We start from the raw sequence: 24,301 nt of genomic DNA, 5'->3' as shown, positions 1-24,301 counted from the left end.
TCCTAACATATTAAACAATATATTTGGCATATTGAAATCTAGATTAGCCTATTAATGATGTCTTTTTAGTCCGTCCAAACTTATGAATATAAGAGGTTGAACTAATTGTTAATGATGTTTGGACAAAAGACTAATAAAAAAAACTATATTTATAGCCATTCTAGATGACAAAATCCATATTTTGTAAATCATGCAACAATCAAGCCATTTCCTACCCAAGACTGTTTTAACATAAGTTTTCTATAATAAAATAAGTAGGTCTCTTGTGAGACGGTCTCATGAATCTTTACCTGTGAGACGGATCAACCCTACCGATATTCACAATAAAAAGTAATACTCTTAGCATAAAAAGTAATATTTTTTCATGGATGACCCAAATAAGATATCCTTCTTACAAAATACGATCCGCGAGACCGTTTAACACAAGTTTTTGTCTAATAAAATACTGTAAATTTTGAATAAGATTTATCTCTATTCCATTTACTTGGGGGGAAATATATTTATCTCAATTTTCATATATTTTATAAAATTATATATATATATATATATATATATATATATATATATTTCATTTCACAATATGGCTAATATATCGAGGTTTTTTATGGACTCGATACACCTTATGTGCATGTAGGCCACCCCATGTTGAAAAACATGCATTGTATATCAACAAAACTTCAAGTTTTGTAGGCCTTCTTCTCTTATTGTATCCCAAAAAATTCAGAGCACATCACGATTCTTGAATTTTCTTTGTTCCACTGATTACATTATGGCCAAATAAGATTTTATGTACTTCAAAATAGGGATTTTCATATGTCGGATCAATTTTCGATTTTAAAAATATATAATTCAATATTCGATTTTTTCTATTTGTACCGTTTTCTATTCTTGATTTTTCTGTTTGAACACCATAGTTCTAAAGGGTTCCATAGGGGCCACGCCCCATGTGCATACCAAATAACTATATATATATATATATATATATATAAGTGGTTAGCTAATCTTCTTAATCGAGCTGGAAAGCACTCTGATCAATGAAAATTTAAATATCCCCCCAATCATAAAGATTCAGTTCAGGATAATTTATTTGGTGATCTTATCCTAAAATCACCGGTCACTGAATAGTTTTACCAAGTTTTATTTGTTATAATTGGATTTTGAATTCGATATCTCGATCCAAATTTAAAATTTTGGTGTTACATAAGCGGTAAATCATCAACACGAGGTTACAAGTTTTGAACATATAGTAAAGTTTTAAATTATTTTGTTTAACTTATTTATTTTAGGCAAAAACTTGTGTTAGACGGTCTCATGAGCATATTTTGTGAGACAGATATCTTATTTGAGTCATCCATGAAAAAATACTACTTTTATGCTAAGAGTAATACTTTTTATTGTGAATATCGGTAAGGTTGACTCGTCTCACAGATAAAAATTCGTGATACCGTCTCACAAAAGATCTACTCTTTATTTTATACATTCAGTTTAAACTTTGTAGTAAACTCGATTAACGGTTTGATCTATTAGTTAAACTGATGAATTGGATGAGAAAGTTGTTTTTGGATATATTTAGATGTCACACCTATTACTTAACAAGTGAAATATATATATTAAATTTAATTTTGGTCTTATATATATATAATATATATATATATATATAAATATATATATTACTTTGGAAAATATTTTAAAAAAATTAATTTTGGTCTTACACACACACACACATATATATATATAATATAAATATATATATTACTTTGGAAAATATTTAAAAAAAAATTAATTTTGGTCTTACACACACACACACACACACACACATATATATATATATATATATATATAACTTTGGTCATATGTGTTGAGTTACGGAGCTAGACACATACTTTTATCAAAGATTGACGAAAAATATTAGAAAAATATACTCATTTGATGTAAAAATTTGTGTGAGACGTTCTCACGAGTCGTATTTTGTAATATGGATCTCTTATTTGGATAATCCATGTAAAAATATTACTTTTTATGTTAAGAGTATTACTTTTTATTGTGAATATCGATAGAGTTGACCCGTCTCACAGATAAAGATTCGTGAGAACGTCTCACAAGATCAGTGTAAAATCCAAGATTTTTGCATAATCGTGATAATATTTTGTAATTTAATGGTACTAGTATTTGTGCAATCTTCGGGTATCTATATCATTATAAGATGTAAGATTTTCAAGATTATCTATAGTTAGTGGATAATTATATCGTGCACAATATTTTTGGAGCTCGAAATTTAAGATAATATTGTGTATATATTTTGAATTTGGGATTAATAAATATATCAAGATCTAAGGAATTAAATAAAGAATATTTGGATACGAGCAGGTAAAGTTTGGGATATAAATTCAAAGTTGGAAAGATTTTTACCAGATAAATATGATATTGATACCAGATAAAGATCTAAGATTTGATATGATACTGATATCAGTAAACCATAGAAGGTGAAAGAATCACAGTGCTGTTATGATATGAATATGATGATATGTTATGAAAAGCATGATATGTTTACGTGTTATTTTCGAAAATTGTGTAAATATTTTTATGTTGTGCTCGAACGGCCCCCGCTTACTGAGTGACGATCATATCACTCACCTCTTACTCTACTGTCCCCAGATAAATCAGAAAAGAAAATCGAGGAAGATTAACAAGACCAGTTTGGGGGCTGATAATAAGATGATTCAAGAAGTTTATTTTAGTTTTGACTTAGTAAGTTGTAAACGCTTCCGTATATTTTTTTTATCATTTTAAGAATCTACGTTGTAAAGACAATTTTTTTTATTGATTATGAGTAATAAACTGGTTTTTTGGTTTATACTGTACTACGAGGCTTGTTGTTTTCAATTGTGTGGTTGTAAAACAACGCCGGTGTCGACTAACCCCGGTCACGGGGCGTGACATTTAAGTGGTATCAGAGCCGCCAAGTTCATAATCCAGTTGGGGAAAATTTTACCAAAAGAATAAAATAAAAATCGGCCAGATTTTTGCAAAGAGCCGATCTAGTCTCCTCCAGAATGACCCAACGAGTAATATCCATAACGAAGTTTAGAAGCATGGTCCGAAAATGCAAAATTCATTCGTTTAGGCATCTGAAATCGCGTATTTCCATTTTAGAAAAGTCTCGTATATCCTATAACTTTCTAAAAAAATTCCAAATTCGATTATGTCAACTGTTCTGGAACCTGTCGACGTATTCTTTCAATCCATGTATTTATCTCTAGACTTTCTATTTTTGAAAAATATCTCGAAAAATCTCGTTCAACGCATTTCTTTAGTGCTTATCGGATTTTAATGGAATTGATTAAGGAAACAATTAGTATTGACCTATATTGTTGGGATTGTACTTATCTGAGATAAATTGACTTGAGCTTCTGACTTAAGGTGAAATATTTGATTCGTGGACAATAAATTATTTATGGGAAGGAAAAACTAGTATTTGAAAATCTGATATAAGAGTTGTAATAAGTTTTAAATATTCCAATATAGGAGTTGGTTTGGGCAATAGTTAAATGTGTGAACATTAATTTGGGTTTTTAAGAATGCTAAGCGTTAACTTTAAATATGTATGATTTTGGGTTATCTTGTTTAAATGAGTTGGGAGACAATATCTTAAGGTTAAGAAATTTATATTATTTTGGGATAACTAGTAGATTACAATCTTATATGAATAAAATAAGTTATGAGATTATTGCTGGACATTGAGGAAGGTACATCATAATAAGTTTTGAATTTTGTTACGGTACTAAAAATGATTCAAGGAGAAAGACATTCAATAAAAATAGTTTGTGTTAGAGCTCTCTAAGCTCATGGTCTTGAGGAAAGTAAGGTTTAATGCAAGTAAGATTTAACAAAAGAATTAATTGATGATTAATTTCATTTGTACAAGGTTGAATAAGATTTTATTTTATGACGACTGAGTTATAATTTTTGGGATTTAGATCAATATGGTATAGATTGATATTGAGTTAAGTTCCAAGATTTTATATGGATTTTAAGTTTTGAGATAATAATCGTGATAATTTCAAGATAAAATAAAATCAGTATCTATTCGCATATATTCCGTGCCGACTTGATTCCAAGTACTTTGGTAGATTTCGATGTCATCATATAGATGGTTTGGTTATCTAAGAGCAGTGCAATAGCAGATTGTCGGAGTAAGAATTTCAAAATCCAAACCGCGAATCAAGAAGAAATAAGGTATCATGGCAATGCCAAGAGACAAAATTGCATTCTTTCTGCTTCCCAAACTTGGAAAGCCATTAAATCAGGCAAAGAAGTTTACCTAGCAATAGTGAACGAAGTGCAGGAAGAAATTGAGCTCAAGTTGGAAGATACCCCAATAGTGCAGGAATTCTCAGACGTTTTTTTTTTCCGAAAGAATTCTCGGGATAGTCTCGGACCACGAGGTTGAGTTCAAAATCAATGTGGTTCTCGGTGCTGCGCTAATTTCAATAGCACCATACCGAATGACGCCAACTGAAATCCAGGAGCTAAAAAAAAACAACTCCAAGAATTGCTAGACAAGAAGCAATTTCAACCGAGTACGTCTCCTTAAGGAACTCCAGTACTGTTTGTGAATAAGGAAGACAGAAGTATGAGATTGTGTATAGATTATAGAGAACTCAATAAGATCACAATCGAGAATAAATATCTTCTTCCAATGATAGACGATCTTTTCGATCAATTTAAGAAGCTACAACTTCTCCAAACTCAGCCTGAGAACAGGCTACTACCAATTGAAGGCCAGGGTTGAAGATTTTCCCAAAACAGCCTTGCGAAAAAGAGGTTCAAGCCATTACTTGACAAACTTTTTAGCGGTGTTCACCGAGGGGATCCTCATTTACTCACCAAATGAAGAAGACCACAAAGAACATCTCCATCTCACTTTTCATAAGTCAATGGAGAGAGAACTTTATTCCAGTTCAATAAAGGTGATTTTCGGCTACATAACGTTACTTTCTTAGGTCACATAATATGTGAGACATGAGTATTTGCGAATACTAAGAAAGTAGAGGCAATCAAAGACCGGCCAAGACCAATTACAATGACAGAAATTCAGAGCTTCTTAGGATTGGCGAGCTATTATCGGGATTTGTCCAAGATCTTCCCTCAATAGCTATACAGCTTACAAAACTCACAAAAGAACTCTAAATTAAATTGGAGCAAAGAGTGTGAGAAAATTTTTGAACCTTACAGAAGAAACTTGCAACCACAATGGTGATAGTGCTACCTGATGAAGGTAATGATTTTTTTCAATTACAGAGATCCATCAAAGAAAGGTCTAAGATATGTGCTCATGCAAGAAGGAAGAGTAATTTCCTCTGCATCAAGGCAATTGGAATTGTATAAGTAAAACTATCCAACTCGCGACCTTAAGTTAGCCGCAGTAGTTTTTGCATTACTGAAGCAGTACCCTTACGACGCCAAGTGTGTGATCTTCACTGACCATCAAAGCCTCGAGTATTTGTTCACGTGGAAAGAATTGAACATGAGATAGAGATGATGGATTGAATTATTTTGACGTAACGATAAGCTACCTTCCAGGCAAAGCGAATGAGGTAGCTGACGCTATAAATCGGAAAAACATGGGTAAGAGGATTCTAGCCTCATTATCGACGCAAATGTGCTTTGAGAAATCGTTAAGCAAAACCAGTTTCATAGTCTTGATGGGAAATTAAGATTTAGTATGAGAAAAGAAAATTTGAGATTAGAGTTTATGTGAAATAATCAATTGGAATTTTGATTTTGATTTTTTAAGATAATACTTTTGAGGTTTACTTAAGGTTGACCGTATTGGGTTATAGTTTGACTTTTGAGAATTTTATATTACTACAAGCATTGAGAAAGGAAACAATAATAATTGGGATCCAGCTTATGCATTACATGGTTGATATAAAATTTAAGAAATGATTTTTGGGATTTATATTTGATTGAATAATAGACTAGACTTGATATTAAATGTTCAATGAAAAAGTTGGTATTGATTTTTTTGGATTTCAGTTAGAGTTACATTATTGGGCTACATTTGGATTCAAAAGGTTTTTATTTGAGATTTACTCTCTCATTAGACAAATAGTTTATCAAATTATGATTATGAGATATGCGACTATTGGGTTACAGTAAGTTTTTGTAGAATCAATGGTTCTAATAATTATGGTTCAATAGAATTCATATCATTGGATGCAATAATAGAAATAATAATAAGAAATTATGATGGTACAAGGATAATTGAAAATATGAGTAAGTCAACGCTTTTGTTATTAAGATGTCTGACAAGAATCCCTGGGATATGATTTAGGAATTTTAGACGATTTTCTAATCATACTAAAAGAGAAGTCACTTGGGAACTAGAATAGAAAATGTGCGAGAAATACATGTACCCTTCCTAGACCAAGTCAATCCAAGTTTCGAGGACGAAACTTCCCATAAGGAGGGAGGGATGTAAAATCCAAGATTTTTGCATAATCGTGATAATATTTTGTAATTTAATGGTACTAGGATTTGCGCAATCTTCGGGTATCTATATCATTATAAGATGTAAGATTTGCAAGATTATCTATAGTTAGTGGATAATTATATCGTGCACAATATTTTTGGAGCTCGAAATTTAAGATAATATTGTGTATATATTTTGAATTTGGGATAAATAAATAGATCATGATCTAAGGAATTAAATAAAGAATATTTGGATACAAGTAGGTAAAGTTTGGGATATAAATTCAAAGTTGGAAAGATTTTTACCAGATAAATATGATATTGATACCAGATAAAGATCTAAGATTTGGAATGATACTGATATCAGTAAACCATAGAAGGTGAAAGAATCACAGTGCTGTTATGATATGAATATGATGATATGTTATGAAAAACATGATATGTTTACGTATTATTTTCGAAAATTGTGTAAATATTTTTATGTTGTGCTCGAACGGCCCCCGCTTACTGAGTGACGATCATATCACTCACCTCTTACTCTACTCTCCCCAGATAAATCAGAAAAGAAAATCGAGGAAGATGAACAAGACCAGTTTGGGGGCTGATAATAAGATGATTCAAGAAGTTTATTTTAGTTTTGACTTAGTAAGTTGTAAACGCTTCCACATATTTTTTTTTATCATTTTAAGAATTTACGTTGTAAAGACAAATTTTTTTGATTGATTATGAGTAATAAACTGATTTTTGGTTTATACTGTGCTACGAGGCTTGTTGTTTTCAATTGTGTGGTTGTAAAACAACACCGGTGTCGACTAACCCCGGTTACGGGGCGTGACAATCAGACCTACTCCTCACTCCAAATTAAAAACAACAATTTATTTATCAAATTATTTGAATTAAGTAATAAACTGATGCTAAAATAGAATTAGAAAATTCATATTAATATTCATAATTTCTAACGATATTAAATCAAATAAGACTATATAAGTATTCAATATAACAAAATGGTTTATTTACATTGAAATTCTATGAAACAAAATCATATGATATGACTATTTTAGCAATAGAATAAAATTTGATTTACAGAATGGAACCAAAATACTTAGCTAGGATTGCAATGAGAGTAGACCACAATAAAATATTTATATAACCAAGATACTTAGAACACTAAACTTTTATGGACAACTTTTTCAAATAATTTTGTGAGACGGATATCTTATCTAACTTATGAAAAAACTATTTTTTTATTAAAAAAATATAAACTTTCTTTCTAGGTATTGACCGGTTCACGAGAGCGTCTCATAACAGACTTATTCTATCTAGAATTTTCGGATAAAACAAAGTACCTAGAATTGCAATGGAAGTTGGGACTTTTACATGTTAATCTAGAATTTCGGATTTAAAAATTTTTAATTCTAATTTAAGATTTAGGATTTAAGAATAATTAAAAAGAGGAATTTTTAATTATTTTGTTTTATTTTTATATAAAAAATTTTAAATATGATATTTTTATAGAAAAATTGAGGGACAAGTTTGCTTCAATATAGCCCCACCCCTAACTAAATGTACTTCAATTTTTTTTTTTTTGTAATTTTATTTAATTTTCTATAAGAATGTTGAGGTAATTTGAGGTAAAGAAGAATTAGTTAAATAATAATTTAATTTTAAAATCATATTTTGAAAATTTTAAAACGCTACAGCGCTTTTGTTTTACAAAATTGCACTTTTGCGCTGCCTCGAGCAAATCCGTAATCTATATATAAAAGTAGTGTTTTTGCCAAAAATAGTAATTTTTCGTCAAAATATCATTTCTAAAATAGTAATTTTTCGTCAAAATGTCATTTCTAAAAGGAAAGATTTATCATGAATATTAACATATGTGTACTGCAATTAATTATCACTTCAACTATTGTTTGCGTTGATTATATCAATTCATTTAATTCAATTTTGAATTTAATCAATTTTTATATTAATTCAAATGTAATTTATGTATTTTATTTCTTTACTCAAATTAAAAATAAACTCTATTGAAAACGTAAACTATATTAAAATTTTTGCATTAATTATATCAATCAATTTAATTAAAAACTGTATAGATAAATTTAAAATACAAATGATTGCAATGTTCAGCATCATCCATTAGGTAAATTATTCAAAAAAATATTTTACTATTTTAAATAATTTCCCGCCCAAATTACTTACTAAAAAAATTGCAATATTTAATTAGTTTATTTAATTTTTTTAAAAATTAAATTGGTTGAGTGTTAAAAGTTATCACTACAATTAGGTTTTTCAATAGACATTAAATTATCATTTAATAATCATAAATTTTTGATCTAAAATACATATTATTTCGAAATTACCTTAATTTGAAAGAATTAGTGCATTGTAGTTTTCTTCCAAAACCATATGTATATTGTATATCTTGAATTGTCTTCTTAAAAATTCAAATAAGAGAGCACAAGAAAATTAAAAGAGATAGATTCAAAAGAGTTTCAAATGAACATTAAATTACTTTCAATAAATATGCATATTACCCTCAATAATCAGAAATGTTTGACACTCAATGCATGCAATTCGATATTTACATAATTTTAAAGAGTTAAAGTGGGGACCCGGACGCTAATCATGTTCTTAATCCTCATTAGGACAATTTAATCAATGATAATAAACAGGGTCTAAATTTTTCATTTTTTTTTTTTAAAAATACAAAGCAGAAACGTTATGTAAATCAATCTGAATTACATATTAAATACAAACATACAAATCCTGTATTGTCTACAATAATTCACTAGGTTCAACTACATATCAGTACTGACTCCTAATTTACTTCTGAGCCCGGATCTCCACGCTATCTAGTCCAGCCTCGTTCTCTTCTTGACCCTGATCATGTCCCACCTGTTGTCATGCACACATACAAACAAGACAACAGCCGGATAACTCCGGTGAAAATTATATTTCCAGTATAAATCATGCATACATGCATTTCATATAAACAATATAAAAGCATGAAATAAACATTCATAACATATATCAAATCAGAAACGTAAATCAACACAGACTCTGAATCACACTCCGTGACTCTTAGACTTTGACTCGACGCGTCTTAATCTAGGGATCCTGATCGGAATAAGAACATACACACACCTACACTCCCGATCGGGGTGGTGGTATGTTCTTATTCATGGACTTTGGCTCTTTCCATATCGAACACCAGTAATAGAAGAAACTCCAATTCTATCCACTCCGATATAGCCAAACATCCGGCAGATGTTGGTATTACATATCGAACATCAGTAATAGAAGAAACTCCAATTCTATCCACTTCGATATAACCAAACATCTGATGTCTTGACCTATCCGCCACAGACTTTGGCATTTTCACCAATATCCTATCCTGTGACAATGTGCAATGTGCCAGTGACTATTCCATCACTACCCGGCACTACTGTCACAAGATTACTCATGTACGACTAGACGTATCCACCTATGACTCATTACATAAATCAATAAATCAAAGATATCAGTATCATTCAATTGCAAATAACATTGCAATAAAATAAAGTATGTGATTTTGGGAGACTCAAGTCGAATTCAACTCGAGTTGTGCAATCCCGCATCAACATCAATTTATACCTTTGTCTTCGCGGTCGGACAAAGTCGAAGTCTCGAAGTCAAATCTGTCCATATCAATCTGAAATACAATATCGCATAGGCACAATCTCAATATGCAACTCAATTCAAAACCTATTCTGATCAATACTCAAATCAAACATAATCTGATCAATATCGAATTAAGATATAATCTAATCCATATCGACGATATCACGATATAATCGAAGTCACTACTGAATCTGATCAATATCAATTTACTGATGTTTCGACGGTATAACAATGCAGTCTCGATAACCTCGTCAGTCTCAACATCACGGATATAATACCAGAATTCATAATCAATATCGATACAACTTATAATCATTTACAATACTACCCTGATATCGAATCTCAATCAAATCAACTTCGAAAATCGTAACAAATATATACACAGTCCATTCTTCAATCTGACTTCAATTATACGATGTCTATTATATCAGAAACAACATATATGATTCATAATCAATTATGACAATATCATAATTTCCAGGCATATCAAAACGTAGTAAAACTTACGTCCAATTGTAGCTGTCGTCGCTAGGAACCTAGTACTGAAGTCGGATTCAAAATCTGACGGACGGATCGAAATAAAAAGGTGTAAGTATTTCAGAAGCTTCCTCAATTTCCTTTTCTTCGTTTCTTATGAATTCTAAAACGAATTCATGATATATACATATATATACATCTTCGAGCATTCCAAGACCAAGTGGGTTATTTTCCTTCTGCATGTCGCACGCATATGCGCGCCTAAGCCCCGCGCATATGCGCCGGAAGCTCTATCCGAAAATCAGCTGCTGGACTGCTCGCGCATATGCGCGCACATAAGTCGCGCATATGCGCGAGACCTACTGTCTCGTGCATTCTACCACTCGCGCATATGCGCGCCTTCCGTCGGCGCATATGCGCGAGGTCCTCTGGACAATCACTTTGGCTACTGGACACCTCGCGCATATGCGCGCCCTCACGCCGCGCATATGCGCGGGGTCTTCTGCCAAACCCGCGCATGTGTGCGCACCAGATCGCGCATGTGCGCGGATGGCGTCTCCCTCGCACATATTTCGCGTCTTTTCTCGTCTTTCCCGGTCTGGTTCATTCCGTCTATAATCACATCAATTAATCCATAAATCATTTCAGATTAATCTCAGATTACAGTAAATAAAATCCCGGGCATTACAGTTAATGTATGATATAATTATGTCAAAAGCATCAAATGTATAATTTTTGTCTATTGGGATATCTTATTTGAATTTTAAATTATAAATAATGCAATATTGCATATTATATTAGTAACCAATTTTATTCTATTTATCTTACTAAATTTATCTATTCCAAAATTGAATTCTGAAATGACTTCTCTTTCAACACCATATGTGAGTTGAATCATTCCAAGATGTAATGTTCGTTTAAACTTAGATTTGTTCGTTGTTATGAACTACATACATATGGAAACAACGAGAACAACGAAACATTAAGTTTGAAATCCGTCTTTCATGATCGAGAAGTAAAAAATATTATTCTTCTATTTGTACAAAATTTTAATTATTACGTATTACTATTGTGATAATTTTCTTCTATATTACAAAGTTCACATATCGATACCGATAGTATAAAATGTCCCATAATGAAAATGATTAAACCAATTTTAAAGAAAGTAAGCATGTTATTAGAAAACACCTTATAAAATTTATTGACATTGTTTTTGAATACACATAGTAAATGTTAATAAAATAACTTTTTTTATTTTTACATAATTTTATTTATGATCACATTTTCATTTTTCTTTCGAAATAATAGGCTGTTATGTATATTTTGAAGATATTTTGTAAATAAAATCACAATACATTTGGATAAAGATATTGACGAAACAATTATTGTTATCATCAAATGTGTCTCACGTGTCATGTCACAAAATTGTTTGTGAACGTGGATTTAGACGAAATTACTTAATTTATAAAAAAATATTTCTCATTAATTTTATTGAATGTGATTTAAAAATATTATTTTTATCACATATTAGAACTAATAATATATAACTTCTCGAAAATTAAAGAATTAAATATGTATTAAGGTTGATGGTCGACATCAATACACTAAACACGATAAGTATCATGTCATTATCTTAGGCTAACACAATCTAAAATTTTGATATATGATAGTCATTATTAGCCAAAAAAATTAATCGACATGCGTTGTATTTAAGAAAATTTTTTAAAATCAGTGAAAAAATAGTTTTTATTTTTATTTTTTATAAATTATTTTTTTCAATTTAAATATCTATTTATTTTTCATTAATTTTTAATAATATCATCTCGTGCATCGAACGAGTTAAATATTAGTTTATGTAATTGGAAAGTCTCCACTTCTTGTTTCTACGGTTCTCTATCTCAGGTCAGTGCCCGTTCTCAATTCCATCGATTTTCTTTAATGATTGAGAACCCATGATTGAGTTTCAACCTTCAATTGATTCATGTAACAAATTTTTCGAGATGTTTCTGATTCATTTTAGGTCAAAGTTTGATTTTTTTTTTGGGGGTAACTAGGGAAATTATGTCTGTTTCTTAAATGTTGAACTCCTGTAATTTCGTTCCTTGATTTGTATTTGTTTTTCGTGAAGTAGTACTGTGATCATAATCCGAAATTGATGCAGCTGTTAAATGCTAAATATGTGAGAAACTTAGTATGGCAGGATGAGCTTTTGCTGACAATGATCTGCCTGTGTTTTGAGAATCCGATGAAGCAGTCTTTCTTTAAGAATATGCACTGAAACACAGTTTGCGTATTTCTCAAATATGCAATTATCGAATTAATAATTATGGACTTGGGCAGCATTTAAAAACTTGTTAAATTTTATGTATCAGTTGAAACCATGCAAGAGTGCAGACAAGTGGCTAATTCACCGCAAGGAAGTGCAGCTCCTGTTCAGGTTAATGAAGAGGCATGTAGGCAGAGAGAGATCATCCAAAAACAATATTTAGAACTTATCAGTGAAAATTATCGTGGAGAAAGTTGATTCTTGTCCCTCTTGAGTTTCTTCAAATGTGCCAGCATTATTTTCAGTGTTCTTCCTTTGGACTTGCTCTGCTTTGGACCTTGAATCGTCTACAGTGCATGATGATTTAACTGGATGATTGAGCCAGTAAATATCTGTAATGCCTGCAATGTATTTACTGTTTTACATCATTGGGGGATTTTTTGGTCCCATGCACAGGACAACCCTATATGTTTATGCACACACACATGTTCAATATTTTTGCAATTTCTGGCACGATGAATGGAGGTAGTTTGGATGGAATAGGAAATCTCTGCTGTCCCTATGTGGAACTTTTGGTGAATTCTTGTTATGCTTGCTGCAGATTACAGTTCAAGCTGTTCAACCAACTAAAGTTCCTCTGAGTCAGTCAGATGCAGAAGCAGAAACAGTAACCCATGTGGATGCAGCTCAACGGCACAAACATAATGTGCCTGAAGTGTGGTCATCTGGAATCTGTGCTTGTTTTGATGAAATGCAGAGCTGTACGCTACTTTCTGCCTTGCGATCTTGATTTATTAGAAGCAAAGAAAGGGAATGCAAGGTGCCTTTTTGTGTAGCACAAGAAATATGCGATGAGCATCCCTATAAATTTTTATTCTATCCTGCTAGAAGGCATGTCTCATAAACTATATGTTAATGCATATGTAATTATCTCACATAAAAGATGTTGAATTATGACCAGTACGAGTGAGATTGGAATCACCTATTTTGAATGTAGTCTATCGTGGAAGTCCTTGTGGAGGTTATGATAACTGTTTAATGTCCACTTTAATGGAAAATAATTTCAATCTCACTTTTATTTATCCGTGCGACCTATTTTCTTTTCAAAAAGTTGAGAGATGTGTTTCTAGAGAAAGTACATTAAGCTATGCGAATGTTTTCACACTTTAGAAATCCTTGTTTCATTTTGTGACAGAGATTACTCAAGGTAAAACCTGACATCAATAAGAATTGCTTTTTAGTAAGACCGCCGTATGCTTCTCCTCAACAAAAGGGAACTCATAAACTGAATTATATTGGACTTGAATTGTGTGGGATCACATCAGGATTATCTTTACAAAATAGTTTATGGTGTTCTGGTATTTTCCTAGATCTAATATGACTATGTGATATCTCAGCCTGATTTTATTATTTCCTAACTAACTTCTTCCTTTACTGCTCAGGTTGTGTTGGCTTATTTTGCCCATGCTATCTTTTTGCCAAAATGCTGAGCTTTTTTCGTCTGTGGCCAACTTTTCTACCGTGGATGTTCAAGGATGGTTTACTTGGTTTTGTGCTTTTGGTTGTTTAATGTGGCTCTGATAGTTGAAGAGTTGGCCATAGTGCTGGTACCTTGACAATCCATCTGTGCCAATAATACAAAGAGTTGCATTAGTTCCAAGAAAGGCTTGATTACTGAACTCAAATTCGGCTCAATGACTTTGAATACGGTCAACGTGGTCTGGTGTGATTCATCAACTGCCTTTGATTTATCATGAATATTGTAATATCTTTTCGGTGTTATAACTCCAAGTATATTACATGGACATGTAGTCTCTCGATGATAATCTTCTACTATATATAAAACTTGAGCTTGACAGAGACAAAATAGTGTAATGATATTTTTTTTAAAAAATTCATAAAATACTCATATTTCCTATAACAATACCCCAATCACTTAATTTTTTTATCCAATAGAATTAACTCAACCTTATAATCATTGTTGGCTCGGGATCTATATCTTTAAGATAAAAAAATTATTTTTTCCAATTTTAATTTTTAATTTTTTTTAATAAGACTATTTATATAAAAGATATAGACTGTACAAGTACGTCACGCGTGCAGAAAGACATTAATATGTATATAAAAGATCTCTATCAAACTTGTTCAATAGTTTTCGAAAAAAAATTGCACAGTGGGGATCCATTCAAATATCTATGGAACACTACATCTAGCTTTTCTTGAAAATTTAACGGCCTATAAAATACAATGTTTATGTAAATAAATTCTTTTATTACCAAGTTCTAGAACTCCATTTGAACAGAGACTCATTGCGTTAGTATAACCAAATATTGTCTTTAAGAATTTCTCCGCTCTTCCCAAACATAGACTCTTGAGTGATTGAAAATATGTAGCTTTTGGATATAGCTATAACTAAGTTATAAAAAACAGTTTATTTTAGATTGGTTAAAGGTATCACTTCCGACTTGAATTGCACCATAAGAATTATATTGAAAACAATCTTATGCATTGTTATAATTGGTAGGATACTTTTTAGGATAAAAATTATAATCAAACCATGTGTTAGACGTCATGACTGCAATTAAAGATAAACATGTAGAAAATTAAACTTAAAACAAGATAGTTATTTCTGTGTGTTTTGGTGATGTTGGGATGTGCTAGTATACATAGGAGTTTTCTAAAGATATTCAATGTTTAGCTTTATGATTTATCGGAAGTCATGAATAATAAGCTCTATAAATTGAATATTTAATAGTAGGGTAACAATTTTTTTTTATATATTATTTTTGGATGCTTTAGTGCAAGCCTATTTATAGGCCTTAAAAAATCTAGATCTTTGCTACTCTAAAATTTTCTAACATCTTCTTATTTATTTTTCGCATACTATAATATTCTAGAACCTTTTATTATTATCACTAACATTATTTAGCAATGATATCTAATGATCAAGAGTAATCTATAATTTTTCATCACAATTTAAAAGCTGACATACATGTATTCTGTTTCTACAATTTTATTGGAACATTTCCTCCATTGAATTGGTTTCTTAATGTACTTGGGGATATTTACATATTGTGTTATTTATTGTCTAGAGATTGAGTAATAAATAATTGAAAATGCATCTATTTATTGAAGAAATCCTTACTTTTTTATGACGTAAGAATCCATACATGTTATCTTTTTGTATGTATTGGGTAAACCCTTGTATTATTGTAATAGTTTGTAAACTATATTAGTCTCGTAAACCACACTGGACAAACTCGCCCGAAAAGATGTTGGTACGAAGTAGAAATCAAACTCTTAACAATTGGTCAAACTCTCACCTATTCTACTAACTCGAGCATCTCCTTAGGTGTAAGAAATCCTTAGTTACTTTGAAGCATTGGGATGATTTTTGGCAATTTTTAACATTTATATTGTCGAATTTCAGTATTAATATTTTTTATATTTTTTTATAGTATCTTTTTTTGACGTGACACATACATATCATTGACATATAGTAATGCACTTCTCAATTCTCACACGTCAAGGATTTCTTCAATAATTTTATTATAGCATTTTCTACAAGAAAATTCATGCTAACGAGTACTTGAATTTTTAATTTTAATGATTTATTAGCATGGTTTAGAAAATCCAATATTTTTGTTAAATTTATCATGCTGTTTAAATATGTCATTGTTAAAAGTGTGCTGCCAGGATAAACTTTGACTAAAAACGATGTAAAAAAATAATAAAAGAGGGGTCGATGTTTACACTATATATATTACAAATATATATATGGCTATCATCACAAATTAAAGTTTCAGCTTATTTCTAAATAATTTGTTACGTAATATTTTGGTCCACTGACGTTTTCAATTTTGGATTCTGATCCAATAAGTTTTGAAATTTAATTTTAGTAGTATATATTTTGATTTTTTTCACTTCCAGTTCTATTTCTCTGTAGTGCTGAAGTTGCGTCATAAAAATACTAACACGACATCGAAAGATGTCGATGTCAGAAATTGCTGAATTATCCAAAACTACATCGGCAATTTGAGCGAAATAGGAAAACTTAAAAATCAATTTACAAAAATTCAAACTTTGTGTTAAAATCATTGAAAACTTAAAGACAAATTAACTAAATCGAAATTTTCTTTATTTCTGATGTTCCCGTATATATATCGAATATAGACATTCATATTTGAAAAATATTTTCAATTGTTATAATCTAATTTATTCATGGATGTCTCGGCTTATGTATACAAATCAATCATAATCATGTGAACCTGCCTTTGCTCTTGCATACATTATTACAAGTTAGCAATAAATTTTCGTTTATGACAATCTGGAGGTAAATCACCCCACGATAATTAATAAATCAAATCTGCATAAATATATAATGACTAGAAAAGGATCCAAGAATATCACGGGCCTCTTGACCCAGTGACATCAAGTATTGTCCAGAAAATGAGACGGATCTCGAGTTTGAGACAACCAACTCCTCGTCCTCTAGCATTAATGATAATAAAAAAAACCCAAGAACCATAATAACGAGGAAATAAGAGGGAGATTACTTCAATTTTTGAGAAATAGTCAAAATATCTTCTAAGATGATATATTTTGAGTTTTTTTTAATGAACTTTGGACTTAGAATCTTGTAAGTTGAAAAATATTGGATCACGATCTTGTAAGTTTGTCTTATTTTTACTTTGTCATATATGTCATATTTTCATCGTAATGTTGACACAAGTAATTAATGGATTTGACAAATTCACTCCAACCAAAATAATTAGACTTTTATTTGTAATTTTCTTCCTCTATATATATATATATATATATATATATATATATATATATATATATATAACGACATGTTATAAATTTAAGAGGTGTTTCATCTCAAAAAGTTTGTTAATGAGTGGTATAATATCGTGGGTGTTTATAATCCATTTTTTATTCGTTTATTATTCAATGTGGAACAGTTGTAACCTTGTCGACCTCTTGAGAAGCCGACGTCTGCGGTAGCCTATTTAGACGGATTTTACACACCTTTCAGTATCCAGTGCATGCACCACCATGCACCTTAACCTATCCTATATATATATATATATATATATAAGGGGTTCTGCTCAAAGCTTGTGATCTAATTGTAAGGAATTTTGTGTTGTTCGACAGATAATAAAGTATCTCTAAACTAATCAGATCAGTATAAGGTGTAAAACAGAGGATTTGTGTTTTACCGGAATTAAATGTTGTGCAAGATGTTCCAACATCTTAGGTAACATGCAGCGAAAAATTAAAGTGTGTAACACAACTTCGCTTAAAATAAATAGATGGACGAGATTAATATCACAAGTATAAATACTTGTGCGGTGCCTTATTGCGAAAATTAATCACTAGAAAATCAAACTGATTACAAAAACCTAATACTAGTGATTATGACAAAAATCAATTTTCTCAATAAGTTGAGAAAATAAAGCTTTCTAAAAACAACCAACAATATTAAAACATGAATAAGAAAGCAAAAAAAACGAGGTCCCTAAAAACACGAGCAGCTAAACACGATCTTCAGCCAACATCGTTACGGATGTTGTCTGTAGATGTTGGCAACATTCAGGGCAACACGTAAACCAGCACTCTTCAAAACAACAACGTCTTTGTAAAATTATTTGTCTCTGAAATCTCGACGTGCAAAAGTGCATGAGTTATGCATTCATGAAAACCTCCAAGCGAAGAGTGGAAAACAAAACGGACAACTCCTCTTCAAAACAGCAACGCCTTTGTAGGATGTTTTTCCATGAGAACCATGACGTGCACAGTGCGTGTATATTAATTGAGAAGAGAGAAAAGACCACAACGAACATCTCCCACGAAGAACTCCCACGAAAATCACCTCCACGAAAAACTATCTCCACGAAAATCTCCTCCACGAAAAATCTCTTCCACTAAAACTATCTGAATTTTTCTTCGTCTCTCTCTCTCTCTCTCCATTCTTTTTAATCTCCATCTCTCTTATTTATAATTTACTTCATCTCACCAGAAAATCTACAAAATAAAGAAATCAAGAGTTAAATCAATAATATCATATCTTCAAGATCTTTATCATAAATATAATATCTAGAAAAGACAAACACAATATTCCACATAATCTTATCAAGAATGAAATTAGATTTAAGTAAGATATTATATCACAATAAAATCTTAACATCATTATGTAGAAAGGCAAAACCATAATTAAATATTATACTCAATCAAATCATCAAGAAATAGATAATATTAGGGAAATCAATTTAATATGGAAATTATATTTCTCTTCAATCTCCCCCTTTTTGCCTTTCTGGAAAAAATCAAATCAAACTCAATTTCTCAGTTGAACTCCATTTAACTCCCCCTTAATATGAGAATTTTTCTTCCCCTGAATAAAATCAAGTTGGTACGGGTGTTGTTCGTTGTGTTGGAAACACCTGAGACAACACCTGCAAAAATTATTAACAGTTCATTAAAACAGAAACACATCAGGGAAGCAGAACCTTAACAAAGCAGAACATTAAAAACGAAATCAAGCAAAGGTATCAGATAAATTGTATCATTTGATCCTTTCAATTCACACTCCCTTGAGTTTGAGTCACGTCTTCTCCCCCTTTTTGTCCAGAATGGACATCTACCTCCATAGCCAGACCATAGTCAGAAACTAAGTTCTCGTAGGAGACCAGATCAGCTGTGGCCCGTACTCACTTACCAAAATTACTGAGATAATTGTGTGCAAAATCATTTCAAAATAATTTCCAGAATTGGAACCAACATCGATTTTAACACCACTGAACCATCAAAAATCACAAATATTGGATTTCTAGCAAAATCCGGATTTTCATCGAATTTTCTCTGTTGAAATACTCATACCTCATGACACAACAATATTCACAATGTTATGTTTATGCATGACCTATTTATGCCTAATAACAGAATGTAACAGAAATGGAAACATGAGAACAAATATGAGATATGTTCACAAATGAAGTGTTTTCACAAATGTTGGCAACATCTTCTGACAACACGCACAATTCCAGAAAAACAATTTTGATTTTTCTTCACACTTGGTGACTTAACAGCTTTCTGATCATAGAAGTGGTAGCTCCCACACTAGAAGAACGGTCTTTTTTAGGACTCCTCTAGGTAGTTTTTTCCAATTTCTTCTATTTTACCTTCTGTATGAAATTCAGAAGAGGTAGCTCCCACACTAAAAGCACAGTCTTCATTGGACTCTTTTAGGTAGCTTTTTCCAATCTTTTCTTCTGATACAGAGCATATGCATAATCGATTTTTTTTTTTGTCTTTTTACTTAATCTTTTCAAGTCACCTTTCGTATGGGTCAATGTCATGGAGTACATGATCATCCCTCAAATACTTTGTGCTTTAAACAGATCATTAATCATGTCCAAGTGTGTTAAGATTAAATAGAACAAGAAATTGTAAGTGCACCAGAAGATTGTACATCATTGTGATAACACATCATATAACAGTATGAATGTAATGCAGAATGCCGAAATCCTAAAAATGCGCATGCATGTTAGGTATTGTCCGAGATGTTGTAACATCTGAGACAACATCTATGTATGATCAGGCAGAACACATGCTGAGAGATTTCCTAAGGTTGGAAAACCTCTCAAAATCTAATGCTTTTGTGAATATGTCAGCCAGTTGGTTATTTGTACCAACAAATTCAATTCGAATCAATCCTATTTCTACTAAATTTCGAATAAAGTGATGTTTAATGTCAATGTGTTTTATTCGAGAGTGTTGTACTGAAATTTTTGAAATATTGATTGCACTAGAATTATCACATTACACAACTAAAGTTTCACTTTTAAGCCCATAATCTTCTATCATTTGATTCATCCACAAGAGTTGAGAACAAAAACTTCCAGCTGCCACATATTCAGATTCAGCAGCCACAAGTTCCATGTGAAGTAACTCCAGACAGCGTGTTGTTCCAGATAATGGCAACACTGGGTGTGACACGCGAGTCTGCTTACCCTTTTGATAGTCTCCGCACACATATTGTATACCAGAAGAGAGATTAGGCATACCTCGAACTGCATCGTACTTACTCAAATTCTTCAAGGTTTTGAAATGTACATGACCGATTTTTTGATGCCAAATGTTGAGTTCACTGATTTGTGCATGTTTGCATGAAAGTTCTTCACTTATTTGGTAACAGTTGTCCGAAGACCTTGTACCTGTAATAATGCACATATTAGTTTCATCAAAAACTTCACAAGTATGTTTATTAAACTTGACATGCAGATTATCTTCACACAATTGGCTTATGCTTATAAGATTTGAATTTAATCTTTCAACATGAAGCACATTGTGGAGCTTTGGCAGTCCTTCAACATTCAATGTCCCCTTTCCTACAATCTTTCCTTTTGCTCCCCCTCCATAGGTTACTCTACCACCTTTTTTTATCAACATAATTAGTGAGATGTTCTCGTGATCCTGTCATGTGGCGTGAGCTTCCACTATCAAAATACCAATGACCTGCGGTGTTAGTCTTCAATGAAGTATAAAAAACATTACAGTAAGTTTTTACCTTTGGTATCCAAATTTGTCTTACTGTAGGTCGATGGTAGGAGGTGTTGCGGGAAATGTTGGGCAACATTCGGGGCAACATCTTACTCGTCTTTTGATTCATGCGGTCATCTCTGAGTTTAAAACAGTAGGGCTTGATATGTCCAGGGTTAAAACAGTAATTACATACATACCTGTGTTTTCTTTTCTTAGGGACAGGTGCAGTGGATTGTCTTTTTGGTGGAGAGCTTTTGATTGAAGATGTAGGTCGTGTGGATGTAACATTTTTTTCTTTCACAAAGAGAGTCGACTTGGATGATTCACCAATCTCAAACACACTGTCTTTGAAGCCTAAGCCTTTCTTGTCATCTCTTCCCATCAAAAGTATGGGATCAAGCTTGGATGTGCTCGAATTAAACTTGGACAATGTTTTAGTTGCCTTTTGAAGCTCATCCTTGGTCTTGCCTAGTTCCAAATCCTTTTTGCTCAAAATTACTTCAAGTTTGGCAACCACGGCTTTTAGATCGGTGTTCTTCTTCATAAGAGTTGAGTTAAGTTTGTTTCTTTTGGTCCAATCCTCAAACAGCTCTTCATAAAGTTTCTGTACGCTTTCAAGAGTAATTTCTTCATCATCAGCTTCCAATTCATCATTTACACTTGAATTTTCAGAAGCTGTAGATTTTAAACAAACTGATTTTTCGCAGATGTTGCGGCCAGGAGTGGCAACACCTAGGGCAACACCTAAAGGGTTCACTTGCAGCCAGTGTTTCTCTTCATTCCTTGGTCGAAACTGTTGTTGGACATGAGGTTTAGGAGCTGGTGGTCGAAGTGCTGTGTTTGCGAGGGATGGATCCATTTAATATTTCTGTCAAACAAAACAAAAATCAGAATCAGCACTTAGTATATCAAGTGTAGGCTCTGATACCACTTGTAAGGAATTTTGTGTTGTTCGGCATATAATAAAGTATTTCTAAACTAATCAGATCAGTATAAGGTGTAAAACAGAGGATTTGTGTTTTACCGGAATTAAATGTTGTGACAGATGTTCCAACATCTAAGGCAACATGCAGCGGAAAATTAAATTGTGTAACACAACTTTGCTTAAAATAAATAGATGGACGAGATTAAATATGCACAAGTATAAATATTTGTGCGGTGCCTTATGACGAAAATTAATCACTAGAAAATCAAACCGATTACAAAAACCTAATACTAGTGATTATGACAAAAATCAATTTTCTCAATAAGTTGAGAAAATAAAGCTTTCTAAAAACAACCAACAATATTAAAACATGAATAAGAAAGCAAAAAAAAACGAGATCCCTAAAAACACTGAGTAGCTAAACACGATCTTCAGCCAACATCGTTACGGATGTTGGCAACATTCAGGGCAACACGTAAACCAGCACTCTTCAAAACAGCAACGTCTTTGTAGAATTATTTGTCTCTGAAATCTCGACGTGCAAAAGTGCATGAGTTATGCATTCATGAAAACCTCCAAGCGAAGAGTGGAAAACAAAATGGACGACTCCTCTTCAAAACAGCAACGTCTTTGTAGGATGTTTTTCTATGATAACCATGACGTGCACAGTGCGTGTATATTGATTGAGAAGAGAGAAAAGACCACCACGAACATCTCCCACGAAGAATTCTCACGAAAATCACCTCCACGAAAAACTATCTCCACGAAAATCTCTTCCACTAAAACTCTCTGAATTTTTCTTCGTCTCTCTCTCTCTCTCTCCATTCTTTTTAATCTACATCTCTCTTATTTATAATTTACTTCATCTCACCAGGAAATCTACAAAATAAAGAAATCAAGAGTTAAATCAATAATATCATATCTTCAAGATCTTTATCATAAATATAATATCTAGAAAAGACAAACCCAATATTCCACATAATTTTATCAAGAATGAAATTAGATTTAAGGAAGATATTATATCACAATAAAATCTTAACATAATTATCTAGAAAGGCAAAACCATAATTAAATATTATACTCAATCAAATAATCAAGAAATAGATAATATTAGGGAAATTAATTTAATATGAAAATTATATTTCCCTTCACTAATAAACTGCATGGTTTCTTCGGGGACATTAGGTTGTTGCAGACATGACCATTATTGAATCATGCATAAATATTATAAAATTATTAAGCTGAAATTATATTTTTTGTCCCCGTGTTTTTCATTTTAGATCATGTTGTTGGTCAAATCACAGTCAACTTGTATTTTTCTCGGTCTTAGTTTTTTCACATGAGTGCTAACATGAAGTCGATCGCGTTATCAATTTCTTGCTTCAAGTTAGCATTTTTTGATATCATGTCATCATTGTCGAAGTCACGTCAGAACACGCGCAAAAAAATGACTAAATTTGAAAAAATTTCAAACTAGTTAATTAAAACCGTTGGTTAATTGATAATAGGATAAAAAAACATGTCCGTTGCATGAAATTTTCTCGAATAATAAAATTTTAGAAAGTTATAAATGTATATATATATTTATTTGGATGGAGGAGACTTGAAGGTGCACCATTGATGTTTCTCTCTTGGGCAGTACCGTATATCACTTTTAATTATCTCCTAAATGCAATGTACATAATTTAAACGATTAAAAGGAAAATAAAATACAACACGACTTCTATTTACTATATTTATTATGGTAACAACAAATTAAAATTTTGAAAAATTGAATTTTTTTTGTTTTTTTTTTGTCAATTTATGATTTTGGTCTTCTATATTATCTAATTTCTTATTTAGTCTATTATATCTGTTTTTAACATTTTCATCATTTTTCCACGTAACATTGAAGTATGAAGAATGTCACATCAACATTTTCGATGGAAAAAACTCAAATAGTTAAAAAT

General features: G+C 31.7%; 1 long non-coding RNA gene across 4 annotated transcripts; it reads left to right on the top strand.

Moving 5' to 3' along the window:
- The first annotated feature begins 12,471 nt into the window (after positions 1 to 12,471).
- LOC142529094 (uncharacterized) lies at positions 12,472 to 13,876 on the top strand. Of its 4 annotated transcripts, none has more exons than XR_012815830.1 (3): positions 12,472 to 12,493; positions 13,036 to 13,264; positions 13,482 to 13,876. It is a non-coding gene; the product is annotated as an uncharacterized LOC142529094 (long non-coding RNA). The 4 variants fall into 4 exon arrangements; XR_012815828.1 differs by having other exon boundaries at positions 12,473 to 12,516; positions 12,987 to 13,264; XR_012815829.1 differs by lacking the exon at positions 12,472 to 12,493 and adding an exon at positions 12,626 to 12,898 and having other exon boundaries at positions 12,987 to 13,264.
- Positions 13,877 to 24,301: the final 10,425 nt, after the last annotated feature.

The sequence above is a fragment of the Primulina tabacum genome, chromosome 16, assembly GCF_025594145.1.
Source record: "Primulina tabacum isolate GXHZ01 chromosome 16, ASM2559414v2, whole genome shotgun sequence".
In the NCBI taxonomy this organism is placed as follows: Eukaryota; Viridiplantae; Streptophyta; class Magnoliopsida; order Lamiales; family Gesneriaceae; genus Primulina; species Primulina tabacum.
This window is presented reverse-complemented; position numbering and strand designations above follow the sequence as displayed.